We start from the raw sequence: 22,547 nt of genomic DNA on the forward strand, positions 1-22,547 counted from the left end.
GGCCCGGCTCTCGCTCTGCGAGCGGCCGCCACACCCGCCCAGCTATTAACCAAGCGGCCTCAACTGCCCGGCTCTACAGGTGGCCCCCTGGCGGGCGCAGAGGTCCAATCCCACTGCCACCAGTTGCTTCTGCAAGCGGCGACAGCCCGGAGCGGAGTGGCTGCCCGAACCGGCAGACGCCCCCGCCATCCCGGCTCCCCCGGGAGGCCCTGCTCTCGCTCTGTGAACAGCCACACCGCCCACCCGGATCTTAGCCACGCAGCCACAGCGGCCCCGCTTTTCAGGCGGCCCCCGGAGGCCCGACTCAGCTAGAAGGGTCCCCGCATGGCCCAGCACATGGCCATGCCCTCTGGGCTCTACTAACAGCCCCGCTCACCTGGCAAACGGCTCCCCCCCCCGAGACGATGTGAAGGGAATATAACCAAGCCTTTACGAAATAGCAAACTGGGAACTAAAACCAAAGATCGTGTCAGACTAGAGACAAACCAGTTCCACCCCTCCCTTCGGACACTCCGGCAAGGAGCCAGGGGCCCGCCATAGCAGAGAGGGGAAGTCACCAAAGCTCGGCCAAAGAGATTCCTTCCCAGCGGAATCTATTATAGCAGGTCTGTGACTCCCACCTACATAGATACAAACAACCAGTAAACTTCAAAATCTCTCCGTAGGCGTGACCGTAAGGGCCAAAGGTCTCTCGACCCCCAACTCCCCCCACTGCCAGAGACAGGCAGACCTGTGACCCACCAGCAGAACCGGCCTAGAGGCCTGCCAGCATGGTAGACACATCACACCAATTGGCAGAGCAAAGCAGCAGCCCGCATCAGGATCAGGCCCAACGACCCGAGGGCGTGGTAGTCACGTTACCACAATTGGAGTGGGGGCAGAGCAGAGTCGCCACCCACGCCCTCAGGGTGGGCAGACCTGCGACCGACCAGCAGAGCAGGCCTAGCGGCCCGCCAGCGCAGTAGACAGATCACCCCAATTAGAGGAGGAGCACAGCCACTACCCACCCTGCAAGGGAGATTTTTCAACTATACAAGAGCAATATAAATAATTAGGGGGAAAATTTCAAAAACACAACACTTTCACCAAGCAGAAAGAAACGCGAGCAGTATGAAAAGACAAGGAAAGAAAGGACTACAAGCAATGCAGGTCAACTCAACTTTAGAAGAGGTATTAGCTGCATCAGATGGAATGTCAGATAAAGAGTTCAGGATATACATGCTTCAGATGATCTGGAGTCTCAAGGAAGACATGAAACAGCAAAATCAGACAATGAAAGATCACATTGACAAGGAACTACATAAACAAATACAGGAAGCAAAAGATCAATTACACAGGGAGATAGAGGTAATAAAAAACAAACAAATAGAAATCCTAGAAATGCAGGAAGCAATAAACAAACTTAAAAACTCAATTGAGAATACTACCAGTAGAGTAGATCACTTAGAAGATAGAACATCAGACAATGAAGACAAAGTATTTCAACTTGAAAAGAACATAGACAGCTCAGCAAGACTGCCAAGAAACCATGAGCAGAACATCCAAGAATTATGGGATAACATAAAAAGACCAAACTTAAGAGTCATTGGGATACAGGAAGGCATGGAGCTCCAAACCAAAGGAATAAACAATCTATTCAATCAAATAATACGAGAAAACTTCCCAGACTTGAAGAATGAGACAGAATCCCAAATCCTAGAAGCCTACAGGACGCCGAATGTGCAAAATCATAAGAGGTCCACACCTAGACACATTATAATGAAGATGCCCAACATTTAGAATAAGGAGAGAATTTTAAAAGCTACAAGAGAAAGGAAGCAGATTACATTTAGGGGTAAACCAATCAGGATAACAGCTGATCTTTCAACACAGACTCTGAAAGCTAGAAGATCCTGGAATAACATTTCAAACACTGAAAGACAATGGGCTCCAACCAAGAATCTTGTATCCGGCGAAATTAAGCTTCAGGTTAGAAGATGAAATTAAAACCTTCCACGATAAACAAAAGTTAAAAGAATTCGCAGCTAGAAAACCATCTCTTCAAAAAATCCTTGGCAAAATATTACAGGAAGAGGAAATGGAAAATAACATTGAAAACCAACAATGGGAGGTAGGACAGTAAAGGGGGGAAAGTAGTCAAAGAGGATAACAAATCAGGTTTAGTAACATCAATAAACAAATATGGATAGAAGAACAAACCATATCTCAATAATAACCCTAAATGTTAATGGCTTAAACTCACCAATTAAGAGACACAGGCTAGTAGAATGGATCAAAAAACAAGACCCAACAATATGCTGTCTACAGGAGACGCATTTGATAGGAAAAGATATACATAGACTGAAGGTGAAAGGTTGGGAAAAATCATATCACTCATATGGACCGCAGAAACAAGCAGGAGTGTCCATACTCATATCTAATAAAATAGATTTCAAGCCAAAGCTAATCAAAAGGGATATAGAAGGACACTTCATACTCCTCAAGGGAACCATACACCAACAAGACATAACAATCATAAATATATATGCCCCAAATAATGGTGCAGCTGTGTTCATCAAGCAAACTCTTCTCAAGTTCAAGAGTCTAATAGACCACCATACAATAATCATGGGAGACTTCAACACACCTCTCTCACCACTGGACAGATCTTCCAAACAAAAGTTAAATAAGGAAACTATAGAACTCAATAACACAATTAACAACCTAGACTTAATTGACATATATAGACTATACCACCCAACATCAAGTAGCTACACTATTTTCTCAGCAGCACATGGAACCTTCTCAAAAATACACCATATACTATGTCACAGGGCAACTCTTAGACAATACAAAGGGGTAGAGATAATACCATGCATCTTATCTGATCATAATGGAATGAAACTGAAAATCAATGATAAAAGAAGAAAGGAAAAATCAAGCATCACCTGGAGAATGAACAATAGGTTGCTGAGTGATCAGTGGGTTTTAGAAGACATCAAGGAGGAAATTAAAAAATTCCTAGAGTTAAATGAAAACACAGACACAACATATCGGAATCTATGGGACACATTGAAAGCAGTTCTAAGAGGAAAATTCATTGCTTGGAGTTCATTCCTCAAAAAAAGAAAAAACCAACAAATAAATGATCTCATACTTCATCTCAAAATCCTAGAAAAAGAAGAGCAAAACAACAGCAAAAGAAGTAGAAGGCAAGAAATAATTAAAATCAGAGCTGAAATTAATGAAATTGAAACAAAAGAAACAATTGAAAAAATTGACAAAACTAAAAGCTGGTTCTTTGAAAAAATAAATAAAATTGACAGACCCTTAGCCATGCTAACGAAGAGAAGAAGAGAGAGAACCCAAATTACTAGCATACGGGATGAAAAAGGCAATATCACAACAGACACTTCAGAAATACAGAAGATAATCAGAAATTACTCTGAATCCTTATACTCCAATAAAATAGAAGATAGTGAAGGCATAGATAAATTCCTTGAGTCCTATGATCTGCCCAGATTGAGCCAGGAGGATATAGACAACCTAAACAGACCAATAACAATAGAGGAAATAGAAGAAACCATCAAAAGACTACCAACTAAGAAAAGCCCAGGACCGGATGGGTATACAGCAGAGTTTTACAAAACCTTTAAAGAGGAACTAACACCAATACTTTTCAAGCTATTTCAGGAAATAGAAAAAGAGGGAGAACTTCCAAATTCATTCTACGAGGCCAACATCACCCTGATTCCGAAACCAGACAAAGACACATCAAAGAAGGAAAACTACAGACCAATATCTCTAATGAACCTTGATGCAAAAATCCTCAATAAAATTCTGGCGAATTGGATTCAAATACATATCAAAAAAATTATACATCATGATCAAGTAGGATTCATCCCTGGGATGCAAGGCTGGTTTAATATACGGAAATCAATAAATGTTATTCACCACATCAATAGACTTAAAAATAAGAACCATATGATCATCTCAATAGATGCAGAAAAAGCATTCAACAAAGTACAGCATCCCTTTATGTTCAAAACTCTAGAAAAATTAGGGATAACAGGATCATACCTCAACATTGTAAAAGCAATCTATGATAAGCCACAGGCCAGCATCATTCTGAATGGAGAAAAATTGAAGGCATTCCCTCTAAGATCTGGTACAAGACAGGGATGCCCTCTCTCACCACTTCTGTTCAACACAGTCCTCGAAACACTGGCCAGAGCAATTAGACAGACAAAAGAAATTAAAGGCATAAAAATAGGAAAAGAAGAACTTAAATTATCACTATTTGGAGATGATATGATTCTATACCTAGCAGACCCAAAAGGGTCTACAAAGAAGCTATTAGAACTAATAAATGAATTCAGCAAAGTGGCAGGATATAAGATCAACACGCATAAATCAAAGGCATTCTTGTATATCAGCGACAAATCCTCTGAAACAAAAATGAGGACAACTACTCCATTCACAATATCCCCCCAAAAAATAAAATACTTGGGAATCAACCTAACAAAAGAGGTGAAAGATTTATACAAGGAAAATTACAGAACCCTAAAGAAAGATATAGAAGAAGACCTTAGAAGATGGAAAAATATACCCTGCTCATGGATAGGCAGAACCAATATCATCAAGATGGCGATATTACCAAAAGTTCTCTATAAGTTTAATGCAATGCCAATCAAAATCCCAGCAGCATTTCTTGTAGAAATAGATAAAAGAATCATGAAATTCATATGGAATAATAAAAGACCCAGAATAGCAAAAACAATGCTAAGCAGGAAGTGTGAATCAGGTGGTATAGCGATACCAGACTTCAAACTATACTACAGAGCAATAGTAACTAAAACAGCATGGTACTGGTACCAAAACAGGAAGGTGGACCAATGGTACAGAATAGAGGACACAGAAACCAATCCACAAAACTACAACTATCTTATATTTGATAAAGGGTCTAAAAGCATGCAATGGAGGAAGGATAGCATATTCAACAAATGGTGCAGGGAAAACTGGAAATCCATTTGCATCAAAATGAATCTGAATCCCTATCTCTCGCCATGCACAAAAGTTAACTCAAAATGGATCAAGGAGCTTGATATTAAATCAGAGACACGACATCTGATAGAAGAAAAAGTAGGGTATGATCTACATACTGTGGGATCGGGCTCCAAATTCCTCAATAGGACACCCATTGCGCAAAAGGTAACAACTAGAATCAACAAATGGGACTTACTCAAACTGAAAAGTTTTTTCTCAGCAAAAGAAACAATAAGAGAGATAAACAGGGAGCCTACATCCTGGGAACAAATCTTTACTCCACACACTTCAGATAGAGCCCTAATAACCAGAATATACAAAGAACTCAAAAAATTAGACAATAAGATAACAAATAACCCAATCAATAAATGGGCCAAGGACCTGAACAGACACTTCTCAGAGGAGGACATACAATCAATCAATAAGTACATGAAAAAATGCTCACCATCGCTAGCAGTCAGAGAAATGCAAATCAAAACTACCCTAAGATACCATCTCACCCCAGTAAGATTGGCAGCCATTAGAAAGTCAAACAACAATAAGTGCTGGAGAGGATGCAGGGAAAAGGGCACTCTTGTTCATTGCTGGTGGGACTGCAAATTGGTGCAGCCAATTTGGAAAGCAGTATGGAGATTTCTTGGAAAGCTGGGAATGGAACCACCATTTGACCCAGCTATTCCCCTTCTCGGTCTATTCCCCAAAGACCTAATAAGAGCATGCTACAGGGACACTGCTACATCGATGTTCATAGCAGCACAATTCATGATAGCAAGATTGTGGAATCAGCCTAGATGCCCTTCAATAGATGAATGGATAAAAAAAAATGTGGCATTTAAACACAATGGAGTATTACTCTGCATTAAGAAATGACAAAATCATAGAATTTGGAGGGAAATGGATGGCATTAGAGCAGATTATGCTAAGTGAAGCTAGTCAATCTTTAAAAAATAAATACCAAATGACCCCTTTGATATAAGGGGAGTAAACAAGGACAGGGTAGGGACGAAAGTTTGAGAAGAAGATTTACATTAAACAGGGATGAGAGGTGGGAGGGAAAGGGAGTGAGAAGGGAAACCGCATGGTAATGGAAGGCGATCCTCAGGGTTATACAAAATGACATATAAGAGGAAAGGAGGGGTAAGACAAGATAATACAAATCGAAGAAATGATTTACAGTAGAAGGGGTAGTGAGAGAAAAGGGGAGGGGAGGGGAGGGGAGGGGGGATAGTAGAGAATAGGACAGACAGCAGAATGCATCAGACACTAGAAAGGCAATTTGTCAATTAATGGAAGGGTAACTGATGTGATACAGCAATCTGTATACGGGGTAAAATTGGGAGTTCATAACCCACTTGAATCAAACTGTGAAATATGATGTATTAAGAACTATGTAATGTTTTGAACTACCAACAATAAAAAAAAAATCAGAGCTGAAATTAATGAAATCGAAACAAAAGAAGCAATTGAAAAAATTGATAAAACTAAAAGTTGTTCTTGGTTCTTTGAAAAAATAAATAAAATCGACAGACCCTTAGCCATGCTAACGAAGAGAAGAAGAGAGAGAACTCATATTACTAGCATACGGGATGAAAAAGGCAATATCACAACAGACATTTCAGAAATACAGAAGATAATCAGAAATTATTTTGAATCCTTATACTCCAATAAAATAGAAGATAATGAAGGCATCGATAAATTTTTTAAGTCATATGATCTGCCCAGATTGAGTCAGGAGGATATAGACAACCTAAACAGACCAATAACAATTGAGGAAATAGAAGAAACCATCAAAAGACTACCAATGAAGAAAAGCCCAGGACCGGATGGGTATACAGCAGAGTTTTACAAAACCTTTAAAGAGGAACTAACACCAATACTTTTCAAGCTATTTCAGGAAATAGAAAAAGAGGGAGAACTTCCATATTCATTCTATGAGGCCAACATCACCCTGATGCCTAAACCAGACAAAGACACTTCAAAGAAAGAAAACTACAGACCAATATCTCTAATGAACCTAGATGCAAAAATACTCAATAAAATTCTGGCGAATCGGATTCAAAAACATAACAACAAAATTGTACACCATGATCAAGTAGGATTCATCCCTGGGATGCAAGCCTGTTTCAATATACGGAAATCAATAAATGTTATTCACCACATCAATAGACTTAAAAATAAGAACCATATGATCATCTCGATAGATGCAGAAAAAGTATTTGACAAAGTACAGCATCCCTTTATGTTCAAAACTCTAGAAAAATTAGGGATAACAGGATCATACCTCAACATAGTAAAAGCAATTTATGATAAGCCACAGGCCAGCATCATTCTGAATGGAGAAAAATTGAAGGCATTCCCTCTAAAATCTGGAACAAGACAGGGATGCCCTCTCTCTCCACTTCTGTTCAACATAGTCCTCGAAACACTCACCAGAGCAATTAGACAGATGAAAGAAATTAAAGGCATAAAAATAGGAAAAGAACAACTTAAATTATCACTATTTGCAGATGATTTGATTCTATACCTAGCAGACCCAAAAGGGTCTACAAAGAAGCTATTAGAACTAATAAATGAATTCAGCAAAGTGGCAGGATATAAGATCAACATGCATAAATCAAAGGCATTCCTGTATATCAGTGACAAATCCTCTGAAACGGAAATGAGGACAACTACTCCATTCACAATATCCTCAAAAAAAAAAAAATACTTGGGAATTAACCTAACAAAAGAGGTGAAAGACTTATACGATGAAAACTACAGAACCCTAAAGAGAGATATAGAAGAAGATCTTAGAAGATGGAAAAATATACCCTGTTCATGGATAGGCAGAACTAACATCATCAAGATGGCGATATTACCAAAAGTTCTCTATAAGTTCAATGCAATGCCAATCAAAATCCCAACGGCATTTCTTGTAGAAATAGATAAAGCAATCATGAAATTCATATGGAAAAATAAAAGACCCAGAATAGCAAAAACAATGCTAAGCAGGAAGCGTGAATCAGGCGGTATAGCGATACCAGACTTCAAACTATACTACAGAGCAATAGTAACAAAAACAGCATGGTACTGGTACCAAAACAGGCGGGTGGACCAATGGTACAGAATAGAGGACACAGAAACCAATCCACAAAACTACAACTATCTTATATTTGATAAAGGGGCTAAAAGCATGCAATGGAGGAAGGATAGCATCTTCAAGAAATGGTGCTGGGAAAACTGGAAATCCATTTGCAACAAAATGAAACTGAATCCCTTTCTCTCGCCATGCACAAAAGTTAACTCAAATTGGATCAAGGAGCTTGATATCAAATCAGAGACACGGCATCTGATAGAAGAAAAAGTTGGCTATGATCTATATACTGTGGGGTCGGGCTCCAAATTCCTCAATAGGACACCCATAGCGCAAGAGTTAACAACTAGAATTAACAAATGGGACTTACTCAAACTAAAAAGTTTTTTCTCAGCAAAAGAAACAATAAGAGAGGTTAACAGCGAGCCTACATCCTGGGAACAAATCTTTACTCCTCACACTTCAGATAGAGCCCTAATATCCAGAGTATACAAAGAACTCAAAAAATTAGACAAAAAGACAACAAATAACCCAATCAACATATGGGCCAAGGACCGGAACAGACACTTCTCAGAGGAGGACATACAATCAATCAACAAGTACATCAAAAAAATGCTCAACATCGCTAGCAGTCAGAGAAATGCAAATCAAAACCACCGTAAGATACCATCTCACTCCAGTAAGATTGGAAGCCATTATGAAGTCAAACAACAATAAGTGTTGGCAAGGATGTGGGGAAAAGGGTACACTGGTTCATTGTTGGTGGGACTGCAAATTGGTGTAGCCAATTTGGAAAGCAGTATGGAGATTTCTTGGAAAGCTGGGAATGGAACCACCATTTGACCCAGCTATTCCCCTTCTTGGTCTATTCCCTAAAGACCTAATAAGAGCATGCTACAGGAACACTGCTACATGGATGTTCATAGCAGCACAATTCACGATAGCAAGATTGTGGAACCAACATAGATGCTCTTCAATAGATGAATGGATAAAAAAATGTGGCATTTATACACAATGGAGTATTACTCTGCATTAAGAAATGACAAAATCATAGAATTTGGAGGGAAATGGATGGCATTAGAGCAGATTATGCTAAGTGAAGCTAGCCAATCCTTAAAAAACAAATGCCAAATGACTTCTTTGATATAAGGGGAGTAACTAAGGACAGAGTAGGGACGAAGAGCAGGAGAAGAAGATTAACATTAAATAGGGATGAGAGGTGGGAGTGAAAGGGAGAGAGAAGGGAAATTGCATGGAAAGGGAAGGTGATCCTCAGGGTTACACAAAATTACATACAAGAGGAAGTGAGGGGTAAGGGAAGAATAATACAAGTGGAATAAATGTTTTACAGTAGAGGGGGTCGAGAGAGAAGAGGGGAGGGAAGGGGGGATAGTAGAGGATAGGATAGAGAGCAGAATTCATCAGACACTAGAATGGCAATGTGTAAATCAATGGAAATGTAACTGATGTAACTGATGTGATTCAGCAATCTGTATACAGGGTAAAAATGGAAGTTCATAACCCTTTTGAATCAAATTGTGAAATATGATTTATCAAGAAAGATGTAATGTTTTGAACGACCAACTATAAAAAAAAGAGAAATTAGGAAGACTACTCCATTCACAATATTACCCCCCCCCAAAAAAATACCTGGGAATCACTCTAACAAAAGAGGTGAAAGACCTCTACAATGAAAACTACAGCACACTGAAGAAAGAAATTGAAGAAAACCTCAGAAGATGGAAAGATCTTCTATGCTCCCGAGTAGGCAGAATTAATATTATCAAAATGGCCATACTACCTAAAGCATTGTGCAGATTTAATGTAATTACTATTAAAATCCCAATGATGTTTTCATAGAAATAGAAAAGACAATCATGAAATTTATTTGGAAAAATAAGAGACCCACCCAGATTAGCTAAAGCAATCCTTAGCAAGAAAAGTGAAACAGGAGGCATCACAATACCAGACCTTATACTATACTACAGAGCTATAGTAACAAAAATGGCATGATATTGGCACCAAGATAGACGTATAGATCAATGGTACAGAATGGAGGGTACAGAGACAAAAGCCCACTTAAATAGGGTTATCTCATACTAGACAAGGGTGCCAAAAATATTAACTGGAGAAAAGATAGCCTATTCAACAAATGGTGCTGACAAAACTGGAAATCCATATGTAGCAAAATGAAATTAAACCTCTCTCTCTTACTCTGCACAAAAATCAACTCAAATGGATCAGACTTAGGTACTAGCACAGAGACCTTGTGTCAAACAGAAGAAAAATTAGGCCCAAATCTTCACCACGTCAGCGTAGGACCTATCTGACTTCCTTAACAAGACTACTAAAGCGCAATAAGTAAAATCAAGAATCAATAAATGGCAATCATCAAGAATACAGGCAACAATAAATGTTGGTGAGGATATGGTGAAAAAGGTACACTCATACATTGCTGGTGGGGCTGCAAATTGGTGCAACCACTATGGAAAGCAGTATGGAGATTCCTCTGAAAATTGAGAATGGAACTACCATTTGACCCAGCTATCCCACTCCTTGGTTTATACCCAAAGGATTTAAAATCAGCATACTACAGTGATGCAGCCACATCAATGTTCATAGCAGCTCGATTCACAGTAGCTAGACTCTGGAACCAATGTAGGTGTCCCTCAATAGATGAATGGATGAAGAAAATGTGGGATATATACTCAATAGAATATTACTCAGCTTTAAAGAAGAGTGAAATTATGGCATTTGGCAATAAAAGGTTGGAGTTGGAGAATATCATGCTAAGCGAAATAAGCCAATCCCACAAAACCAAAGGCTGAATGTTTTCTCTAATATACAGATGCTAATTCACAATATGGTGGGGGGGCACTAGGGAAGAATAACATTACCTTAGATTAGGTAGAGGGAAATGATGGGAGGGGGTGTGGGGATAGGAAAGATAGAATGAAACAGACATTTACTGTATGTATACATGACCAATATGATTCTGCAACATGTACACTCAGAAAAATGAAATTATGTCATATCTATGTATGATATATCAAAGTACATAAATGCATTCTACTGTCATGTATAACTAATTAAAAAATATAATAAATAATATATCACATGTACTTCAAAAGATAGCAGTCCATGTTCCCCAGTGTCTCTACATTTAAATCTTTTTATCTAGTCTGTGTTTTAAATAATTCTTTTTCTTTTTGAGAGAAGGAAGGTCTCACTATGTTACATAGGCTGCCCCCAAACTCCTGGGCTCAAGCAATCCTCCTGCCTCAGCTTCAGCCCCCTTAGGTAGCTGGGACTACAGGCAAATGTCACAATGTACAGCCCATTCTATTTTTTAGTGTACCAATTTTAGGCATCTCTTGTTCTCCTGTACTGGAGTCTAGTATACTAAAGTCCATTTTGACAGGTAAAGGATACACATAAGCATATACATACTGCTTCAACATCTTTCTCTAGAACCAATAGCATCCCTTAAATTCCTAATGCCTCCTTCTTGGATTCAAGTAGAACCTAGTCAGTGTCTCTAAGGAAAACTGACATCATTTTCTTAAAAGAAGGGGAAATGAACATCCAGGTTTTTTTTCAGGAAAAAGCTACATGTTCCTTAGCAAGACACACTAGAATAAGTATAGTATACCATGTAAATCTATATTTTTATGTGCATAACTGTTTTCTCATGTATCCAGGAATTTGTTGTGTGGCAGGAACCAATGCTTTAACCTCTCTGGAATCTCCTGCAGATAATGCTGAACTTTCTGGGAAAATGGAAAAACTGTACGAATGAGTTCCCAAGCACACTTCCTCAACAAATCGAATTTGCTTCATTGAAAATTACTTTTTTGGCCTCAGTGATGACAATGTAAAGGATATGATAGGAATAATGTTTAATTTTTTTACCAACTTGGCTATGCCATATGTATATGTTTGTTCAAATTCTAGTCTAGATGTTGCTCTGAGGGTATTTGATCAATGGACATGTGAGTAGATTATCCTGCACAATGTGTATGGCCTCATCCAATCAGTTGAAGGACTTAAGAGCTGATGGAAGTTTCCTGAGGAAGAGATGAATCCTCAAGTCCAACACACTGAGTTTCCAGTCTACTGACATGGAATTTGAATTCAAGATTCATAAACCCAATTGTTAAGCCCAAATTTCCAGCCCAGTAGCCTATCGTAGAGTCACATGAGTCAGTCCCCACAATCAGTGAGCCAATTCCTTAAATATCAGTCTTTTTATATCCTATTGGTTCTTTTTCTCTGGTGAATCCCTGGACTTACCCTTTTGTAAATAGCCTGACTTTTGCATCCCTCCTTTCTTGCTTGCATAGTCACTTGTCAAAATGCCACAAGAATGATGTCAGCTACAATTTTCTCTCAGCCCTCTAAACAACAATGCACCATGCTATAGAAATGCCTAACAGGGACCTAACCTTGTTTTAGAATAGGTTCAAGAGGGCTATGGTCATAGCTCAGTGATGGAGGTTCCATCCTCAGCACCACATAAAAATAAAAATAAAGATGTTGTGTCCTTCTGCCAAAAAAAAAAAAAAAATAGGGTCAAGGATTGAGCTGGGGTTGTGGCTCAGTGGATCAGCAGGGAAAGACATTTGATTCTTCCCTGTAATTGCGACAACGTAAGTGGAATGGAGCCCAGTAAAATATGTTGGCGAAACAGGTGCATAAGACATGAAGCTCTGTTGGTGAGGTACTTATTAATATAAGAAGTTTCTGTTGGGAAAGGATCTGGGATTATAACCTACATAAAAGCTAATAAGAATAGTTTCAGGTCAGTAGGAAAAAGGATATTCCTGGTGGAAGACCAATGTGTGTACACACTCGTAATGGTAGAAATTTAACCCTAGGCCTTTCTTAGGCAAGCACCCAAGCATTGAGCTACCTCCTCAGCCCCTTTTTCTTTTCTTTTCTTTCTTTCTTTTTTTTTAAAAAAAGAAGGTACTGGGGATTGAAACCAGAGGCCCTTTACACTGAGCTACATCCCCAGTCCTTTTACTTATTTATTTTGAGATAGAGTCTTGCTAAGTTGCTGAAGCTGCCCTCAAATTTGGGATCCTCTTGCCTCAGCCTCTTGTCACTAAATTATACGTGTGTGCTACCCCACCCAGCTGTCCTTTTTATTTTTATTTGGGGTTAGGGTCTCACTAAATTGCCCAGACTAAGCTGTACTTAGTCTTGCCGTCATGGACTCTCAGTGTGTACCACTGTACCCACTAAGACAGCTTGATAGTTTACAGCAAAAGTAGTAACCAGAGTTTCATGTTTGTATGTTTCCCATGCCCCCAAATTCCACGGAGGTGGCAGGGGTTGATCTGGATAGATGCGTGCATCTTGTTGTTATAGGACTTAAACAGTAACAAGCTTGCTCTTTTCTGGGGGAAGATAGCACTTCAACTCTGAAATTGATCATCTCAAACAACCCTGAAAAATGACCCGGATAAAGAGAAGTTCAGGCTTTGTATTCTTGGCATACCTAGCAAGAATATGCAGTGACCCTCAGGGCCCACATGATCCCTCCCCAAAGTATGCTGGGTTTGTGGGATGGGTGTTGAGGAGGATTGGGTAAATCCTCAATGACTTCAAAGATATCACTGAGGAATTGAAGTCTAAGCTTTCATCATGTAGGCATGGAAAGCCAAGCATGGTGGTAAATACCTGTAATACCAGCACTCAGCTACTTAGCAAAACCCTGTCTCATTTTTTTTTGTTTTGTTTTGTTACAAAGGACTAGGAATGTAGCTCAATCATAAAGCCTCCCTGGGTTTGATCTCCAGTACTCCCTAATCCCCTGGGGAAGGTACAGTATGCCTCAGGAGAGAAAGGTGTTTCTGCTGGAGATCCAGTCAAAACACAGGTGTGAAAACATGATAAGGACTTGGGATGCTCCAAAGACTTCCAATCATCTCATTGTGGCCAGAGTTCATAGTAACAGGAGTAGGGCATGTGGAAGATAGGAATAGAGGAGCAGTGATCAACTGTGAGAGGTGATGCTAGAAAGATAATGAAGCAGTTTAATGTAGGGATTCAGCTAGACCTGACTGCAATATCCTGAGTTATAACCACGATGACTGCCCTTGAGAAGCCCTGATCTGTATTCCCTGCATGGTTTCCTAGAATACTATAAATAGATGAAACCATTAGAGCAGTACACAGAGCTACACAACCCAAACCCTGATGCCGTCAGTGCCAGGAACATGCCTGAAATCTTTGATATGAGCTTAAGCTAAACCAGGTACATTTTGACTTAGATGAAATCACTTCTGTCCTGTTTATATTAACCTCTTCCTTTTGAACCAAATCATGAGGATCAACTGGTCTTGCTGTCCCCTAGAACCAGGTTTCTCCCAGTAAGTCCCCCATAAATTACAGCCTATGCAATTTGGATCTATTGGTCGTCCTCAAGTCTCATGGCACATAGTGTCCAGTTCTCATAAATTGACACCTGTCATCCCAGAATACTTTCTCACCTTGCTCAAGAGTCTCAATGTTACATTCTAGGCAATGAATCTGTCTCTTTGGTCTCATGGCACATTGTGGCTTGTTCTCATACATGGGGGCTGTTGTTCTGGAATACATGGATTCTCTTGCTAGAGTCTGAATGGTATGATGCAGGCAATAAGGACCACTGAAGCTTGTGCTCCTGCTAGGAGCACCTGATATATGTTTTGAATGATCAGTCTGGATTACCACTAGCTCAAAAAGTCTGTGTGTGTGTGTGTCTATCTGTCTGTCTGTCTCACTGGGAAATGAACCCAGGGTCTTGTATATGGCTAGGCAAAAACTATATCCCTAGCCCCATTTTAAAAAGCTTAATTTTGACCTTTTGCCTCATTGCACCCTTAAAAGCAAGATGGGTCACCAATAGCTCTACTGGAGTCACCTGAGAAAATATGGCCAGGGTTCTCCCTCTTGCGGCATATGCTCAAACTGGCATGGGCTGATCTGGAAATATTGCGCCAACCTGTCCCTGCAGTGTTTCATCAGTACGTGAAGGATATAGGCTTCATTAAGTTGGACTAAGTGATCTTCCTCAAATGGATTGCCCAAGACAGCCATCCAATGAAAGAGAACATTCTCGGGCTGGAGATGTGGTTCAAGCGGTAGTGCGCTCACCTGGCATGCGTATGGCCTGAGTTCAATGCTCAGCCCCACATACAAACAAAGATGTTGTGTCCGCCGAGAACTAAAAAATAAATAAATAATATTAAAAAATTCTCTCTCTCTCTCACTCTTTCTTTAAAAAAAAAAAAAAAGAAAGAGAACATTCTAGTCCTTTGTACATAAAATAAAGTTCTAAAAACTTCCAAAAAAAAAAAAAAAAGCTTAATTTTGAGACAAGGTCTCAATTGTCCAAACTAGCCTTGAACTTGCAATCTTCTTGCTGCTGTAGCTGAGATTACAGATGTGCACCACCATACCCAGCCAAAAGTTGTCTTAAATGCAGTTGTCTACATTTGCTTTCTTGAAACTCCCTGAAAGTGAGAGTGAATGGATACCCTGACCCCTCCTGGGGCCCAAACCCAGCGCTTTGCACATGCTCTACCACTGAGGCCCTAGTAAAGGAATTTTAATTTTTTTTAACCAAAATAGTGCTAATTTATTATTTACAAAACTTTACCTGCTGTAAGTATTTTGAGTAAAAACTATTTACACTGGGAACATTAATGAAATACCTGAAGACTTAACCTAGGAAAAAAATGCTACCCTCAATGATAGCTCCTATTCATGGAAACAAACATATAGCAATAGGGGTTTTTAATATTTAATTTTTAGTTTTAGGTGGACACAATATCTTTATTTTATTTTTATGTGGTGCTGAGGATCAAACCCAGTACCTCACACATGCCAGGCAAGCGCGCTACCACTTGAGCCACATCCCCAGCCCAGTAATAGGATTTTTAAAGTATAACAGACTTTCCCTGTAATTCCATTGGCTTGGATCCTGTATCTAAATAAAAATACAAAATAGGGCTGGGGTGGCTCAGTGGTACAGTGTGCCGACTTCAATCCCTGGTATTCCCCCACCCTGAAAAAAACCCTCCAAAACTCTTAAGGATAAAGGGAAATTAATAATAGAAATAAAGTTGTGTAAAATCAATAGCAAAGGGCTCAGCTATTTGTGTTACCAGAGACAAGAACTTCTGGTTCAGTGACAATAGAAACTAAACTGAGCCAAGTAAGTAGTAGCATACAAAAGCAAGGCTTTCTTTGGAGCTTCAACTGAAGGGAGACATAACTTAAAAAATATTTTTTTTAGTTTTAGATGGACACAATACCTTTTATTTTTATGTGGTGCTGAGGATCAAACCCAGTGCCTCACATGTGCTGAGCAAGTGCTCTACCTTTGAGCCACAACCCCAGCCCTGACATAAGCTTTTTATTGATTTTCTGGGATAGGCTAAAGTCATAATCTTCCACTGGCCAGGGGTAACATTGCAAAAGATGTTTCTCTTTGCACAGATTTGTACCACCAGGCAGTATTGGTCAACTTGTCTAAACTTGAATTACTTTTTTTACAGCTAGTGCTATAATCCTGTGCAAATATCCTGGTCTTGTGACTCCTTAGGATAGGATTGAAGGGACTGTGTGGGATGTTACAGCTGCTGAGAAAACACGTAGATTGCTCTGATGGCAATGGTCATCTCTACATACAGAGCTGACCCAAAAGTTAGGGCAGCAAAGGGAACAAATGCAATACAAAGACAGAGATGCCAACTCTTTTTATCCTGTCCCAACCACACAGACATCTGCAAAGTCAATTGAAGAATCAATGTTTTCAGCAAAAGTGTCCTTAAGCCCTAGAAAAGTAGCCTAAGCAACCATTATCATCATAACCCACAGGTCAGAGATAATCCACAGCAAAGCTAATGGGAAATTAGTCTATCACCCAGCTGTGTGACTCTATTTTTTAAGTTGATTAAGTTGACTAAGAATAAATGAAGGGGCTGGGATTGTGACTCAGTGGTAGAGCTCTTGTCTAGCATGTGAGAGGCCCTGGATTCAATCCTCAGCACCACATAAAAATAAATAAACAAAATAAAGGTATTGTGTCCAGCTATTTCTAAAAAATAAAATTTAAACAAAAGAACAAGTGAAGCTAGAGGGATGGTTTATTTAGGGGTTTCCCCAGTAACAATTTCATCATGTGCCAACAGTCTGCTTCTGTGGTTTTATCAGGGTCTCATGACAGTCAGTTGAAAAGAGCACAAGGTAGAGAAGCAACATGCTGTGATACAGAGGGTAATAGTTTTATGGTGCTCAAGGGTATATTTCACTGTCCCAGCTTTTTTGTCCCATCATGGTTTCCTGCTTTTGACTTTCATTTGGATCAGCTCAATGCTAAGCCAGTCAGGAGCCAAGATAATAGGCAATCCTGTTGTATCAGAGAACCCTCTAAAAGGCTCACAAAATGTTTTCTGGAAGTAGGGTGTGAAAAGAGCATCTAAAAGAATTGTAAATTTATTTAGAAATGAGTTATTACCTTTTATCATCCTCCCTCTCCCCAACTTAATGTTGAAGGGTTTTTTGTTCTGGGGAAAATAAAATAGGGTCTTTGTATCTGAGGGCATGGCACCTAAAAGAGGAGGATTAAGTGACAGTAATACCAAATTGAGACACATCCACAAACTTACTCTCCCTCTTGATTTACAACAAACTTGCCTGAGAAGGAGGGAATGGCTTTACATATGTTGTTGTTGCTCTACTAAAAATTCAGTGTTTAGAAGGGCTGGGTGCAGTGGTGTACGCCTGTAATCCCAGCAGCTCTGGAGGCTGAGGCAGGAGGATCTCAGTTCAAAGGTAGCCTAGCAATTTAGTGAGTCCCTAAGCAACTCATTGAGACCCGGTCTCTAAATAAATATAAAAAAGGGCTGGGATGTGGCTCAGTGGTGGAATACCCCTGAGTTCAATCCCCGGTATTAAAAAAAAAAAAATTCAGTGTGTAGAAAACCAGGTTTATTCAAAGCCAGCTTCTGAGGAAGAGATGAGGCCTGTCTAATATCCATCTTTTGGGGGATCAAGGGCACAGAAAGCTTTTATGGGAGGGGAATATTGGGGCAAAAGGATAGGAATGTCACAGGTTCACCCTCCCTAGATATAAAGGCATTATCTCCTTATCATATCAAAGGGAACCCTAGGAGAAGAGAAGCATTGCTAAGGGCTTTCTGTAGAATTTATAGTACCAAAAGAAGGCATGTTAGAGATGGAGGAATAGATTGGAGAAATGGTAGGGAGGTGAGAAGGAAGTAGCTCTAAGAAAAACAAATCAACCATCTTTTCCAGGAAATACTTTTGTTTAAAAAATGTCTCCCCTTGGGTTGGGGCTGTGGCTCAGTGGCAAAGTGCTTGCCTGGCACATATGAGGCACTGGGTCCAATCTTCAGTACCACATAAAAAAAAAAAGTAAATAAAATTAAGTCATGCTGTCCATCTATAATTACAAAAATTTTTTAAAAAATGTCTCCCCCATTTGGGTGCAGCCTCCAGAGGCTAGAGATTCTGTGGCAGGAGGATTCCAAGTTCAAGGCCAGCCAGCCAAAGCACTAACTTAGTGAGATGAAGTTTCAAAAAAAAAAAAAAAAAAAGACTGTGGATGTAACTTGGTGGTAGAGCACCCCTAGGTTCAATCCCCAGTACTGGGGGGAAAAATGATGATGACACCAAAAACAACAAAAAATCTATACCTCAATTGCTTTGTTACAGAGGGACTCAGAACTTTCAACTTTTAAGTATGAACAGGGAGGTAATCAAGGATCTCCAACACACTAGGCAAGCCAGCTCAAAACCAATAGAATAAAAACAAATTTGAAAGAAACAATGAGTTCTGAAAAAACACTTTTTAAAATTATTTGTTGCGTTTCATGACTAAACACTCAAAAGTCGCTCCAGATAAACTGGTTTGCACAAAATAACCACACACAGACAAATACCTTTTTCTTTGGGTCCTGTGATGGCTCCTCCGACCTTAGGGGTCCTTGGAAAGAGAGAGAGAGAGCATGTGCTGAACCCTTTTAGTGGGAAGAAATCATTCAAATGAGGCAAGGAGTAGAATTACCAGGGAATGAGTGAGTGTAGCTCAACCCCTCTGGGTGCGGCCTACTAGGGCCACTCCCAGGGCTACACCTTATTATCCCGAGCTAGGGAAAAGACCCAGTGACGAGTCATGGCAGACTACAGTGACCCTTCAGATCCCCGTGGTGCATCAGGACTTAAAGGTGCGTGTATTTGGAGTAGCTCCCTGCAATTATTATTAATATCAGAGTTGAAAGATAATATTGCTGGGCTGGGGCTGTGGATCAGCGGTAGAGTGCTCGCCTAGGATGGGCAAGGCCCTGGGTTCGATCCCCAACACCACATAAAAATAAATAAATAAAGATGTTGTGTCCAACTACAACTAAAAAATAAATATTAAAAAAAGAAAGATAATATTGCCAATAAGAGATCACTTTGACAGCAACGAAGTCAACTGGAGCCTAACAAGACTGGAAAAGCTTTAAGAAAAGGTTGACTGTGAAGAACTGAACTAAGGGAGCACTACGGGAAATGACATTGACATTTTGGAAATGTAAATTCAAGGACTCTCACTAGGAAACATTCAGAGTCCCTGAGAATGAGGTCGAGGAATTTGAATTTTTATTTTTTTGCACTTGGAACCCTTTACCACTGAGTACATCTGATAGGGTACAAACAGATATGAGTCCTGGGAACATGAGGGTAAGGAAACAATTCTATAAATTAGGCCCACTATGCTAACACCCACATGCTTTCTTTTCCAAGAAGCTATTTACCTGCAGCCCTACCTGGGTTAAGTGGACAGGATATGGCACATTCCTCAGCAAACTATGTGTTACCTGCAGGAGAAATGCAGGAATGTTGATAAGGAACCCAAGTTACCCTGAGGGTGGAAATTTTATGACCCTTTACACAGGCCAGATCCTGAAACTCAGGGAGGTAAAGATAATTCCCTCTAAGAATCTATGGCTAAGAATCCAATTAGAACTGGTAGAGTATGAGCCAAGGTGACCTAGAGTTGTCATGGCAGTGGGGATTTGAAAAAGTCTGATATCATCTTCCTGTTAGTCAAAAGTCAAGAGGTGAACCTTGTAGGACTCTCTGGAAACTTCTCTGGGATCCCCAATAAAACTGTAGTGCAACAAAGGCACACTGTCTCTCTCTTCCCTGAGAGCACCCATTCTATCCCTAAAGAGTGTCCCTTTTCTCTTTTCCTGTCCGTTCAATAAACTCATGCCTGTTACTCTTGAGTGATGCATCTGATATCTGACTTGATAGCTAGAATTGGGCTTTAAGGGGGGGGTGTCTTTGTCCTACCTCAGTTTCCCAGAAGGCAACAGCTCTGTAACACATCCTCAGTCCTTTTTCAGTCTTAAGTTGTTTAGGCCCTTGCTAAATTGCTGAGGCTGGCCTCAAACTTGTAATCATTCTGCCTACCCTTCCAAATTGTTGGGATTACAGGCATGCAGCACCACACCTGGCAGAATGCCTTAAAACAACAACAACAACTATATCCAGTGCCTTTTTTTTCCTTTTCTTTTTTTAAAATATATTTTTAATATATTCTCAGGGAATATGGTGGCACGTGCCTGTGATTGTTGTGCACTCCACATTTGGAACTGGAGGACATATGGTCTTAAATGAATATGAGAGGGTAAGAAAGAAGAAATTAACCATCAGGCTGAGTAGATTATGGTGTCATTCCCAAACATGGAAACAAAGACAAGACACACCTTTTGCACCATCTCCCTCAAAAAAAAAAAAAAAAAAAAAAAAAAAAAAAAGAGAGAAGCCTGTGATAAGCTGTAAAAGTGCAGTTGAGATTTTTCCTGCTTGGATTAAAAAACATGCCACAGACTGCTTGTCATCAGCAACTAAGGACATATCCATTCTAGGCGTTTTCAGGTACTGTAGGTGCTGAGCTGCTCTCACCCCTACTCCTGAAAAGAAAACGAAACAGAAGCTTGATTCTCTCCTCTCTGCTACCATACAACAATTTAACAAGTGTTACCTGCAGCCAAGCAAGAGACTCCTGCCTGGCCTGGATCCTGGCTGGCTGGATTATGCTACTTACCGGCCTAAGCTGTAAGCAAAATATGTAAAAGAAAAAATGATTTTATGCAGTTTAATCAAAACGAGGAGAAGCAACTACCATGTTTCTCCACTGGTCTTACAGAATGGTTACAATTTATAGAAACAAAGATTAGGATGGATATAGACTATAGATTCTATATAGATTATAGAAACAAGCTCTAGGTTGTGCTTAGCCAGCCTAAGAATATTAGTTTAAGCTTCCTTGGCGCTTGTCTTCAGCATGAGGAAGTTTGGAAGTTCTATTTCACAGACACCAGTTATTGTACTCAGGGCTTAGGGAATTCACTTCACCTCAGAACTGCTTTGTTTTCTTTACGGATCCTATTAAAAGTTGCGGATTTCTTAAAACGTCAATTTCATCATGGAAGGGACTTTGCTTGTAGGTTTCGCCACTGCAGTCACTATCCCCATCAGTCTTGGGCAAAGTTCTCAGAAAATGTCGAGTGAATGAAAGCCAATCATTACCATATTTCACAAAGATTTCTTCTTTATAATAGCCTTAGGAGACATTTTAATCCTCCCTTTATGAATGAGGAGACAGGGGGTCAAAATTCAAGACTCTTGTCCAGGGTTTTCTTGGCAAGTAGGAAAGGGTGAGATTTTACACTGATCACTCCAAAGTCCTTGCAATCCCTGTCCGAGATGCAGCGTGACTCGGCTCAGCGCCTAGGCCGAAAACCGTTAGCAAGAACCCACCAAACCCTCTCGGCTTTTCGCCACTGGTTTCCGAAGGGGCCAGGCAGAGCTGCGCTACCATCCGGGGTCGCCGGCGTGACGTCAACTAGAGACACGGAAGATTTACTTGAAGTGCGGCACGACGGTGTAGCTTTACGGCTGCTGGGTAACTGCTGTGTCTCAGCGAGGAGCGTCCCGCGTGGGCTGTTGGGAAAAGTTCCGGGTCCGTCTGACCGCCCTGAGGGACCGTCCCAGTGAGTCGCTTTGGGGTGTCGGGCAGGGTTCTTTGAGCAGGAGGGGATGGATGGCGACCCCCGCACAGGTTTGCTCAGCCGCAGAACCTCTCCTAGGCTTTGAGTTGGTGGGGTTTGATGGGCTTTTAAGGTGCGGATTAAACGTGACCTGTGTGATCTCGCGAGTCACTTCATTAAGTGGAAGTAAATACGCCTGTAATCCCAGCGACTCGGGAGGCTGTGGGATTACAGGCGTAGTTTACTGGAAAGTATGAGGTCAGCCTCAGCAATTTAGCAAGTCCCTGTCTCAAAATTTAAAATAAATGAATAAATTTTTAAAAAGAGCTGGAGGTGTAGCTCAATGGTAAAGCGCCCCTGGGCTCAGTCAATAACCCTCGCCCCGCAAT

The 22,547-nt window shown here is 40.3% G+C and overlaps 1 protein-coding gene, 1 long non-coding RNA gene and 1 pseudogene across 5 annotated transcripts in view; 2 read left to right on the top strand and 1 right to left on the bottom strand.

Moving 5' to 3' along the window:
- LOC144257280 (uncharacterized) overlaps positions 1–21,611 on the bottom strand; it is a 36,879-nt gene extending 15,268 nt beyond the window's left edge. The window contains exons 1-3 of the long non-coding RNA XR_013344415.1: positions 21,524–21,611; positions 19,927–19,977; positions 19,057–19,100 (exon numbers count right to left, since the gene is read on the bottom strand). This is a non-coding gene — a long non-coding RNA (uncharacterized LOC144257280). The remainder of the gene's footprint in view (positions 1–19,056; positions 19,101–19,926; positions 19,978–21,523) is intronic.
- On the top strand, positions 14,979–15,148 carry LOC113180955 (small ribosomal subunit protein uS14 pseudogene; annotated as a pseudogene).
- Positions 21,612–22,094: 483 nt separating the features above from the next.
- Aasdh (aminoadipate-semialdehyde dehydrogenase) overlaps positions 22,095–22,547 on the top strand; it is a 30,362-nt gene continuing 29,909 nt past the window's right edge. For 2 of the 4 annotated variants that reach the window (XM_026386146.2, XM_026386167.2), the window contains exon 1: positions 22,095–22,161. The gene's annotated coding sequence lies outside the window, so the exon portion shown is untranslated. Of the gene's footprint in view, positions 22,230–22,547 lie in introns of all 4 variants that reach the window. The other 2 variants (XM_026386163.2, XM_026386155.2) reach the window with 2 other exon arrangements.

Source organism: Urocitellus parryii, chromosome 10 (genome assembly GCF_045843805.1).
Source record: "Urocitellus parryii isolate mUroPar1 chromosome 10, mUroPar1.hap1, whole genome shotgun sequence".
NCBI lineage: Eukaryota > Metazoa > Chordata > Mammalia > Rodentia > Sciuridae > Urocitellus > Urocitellus parryii.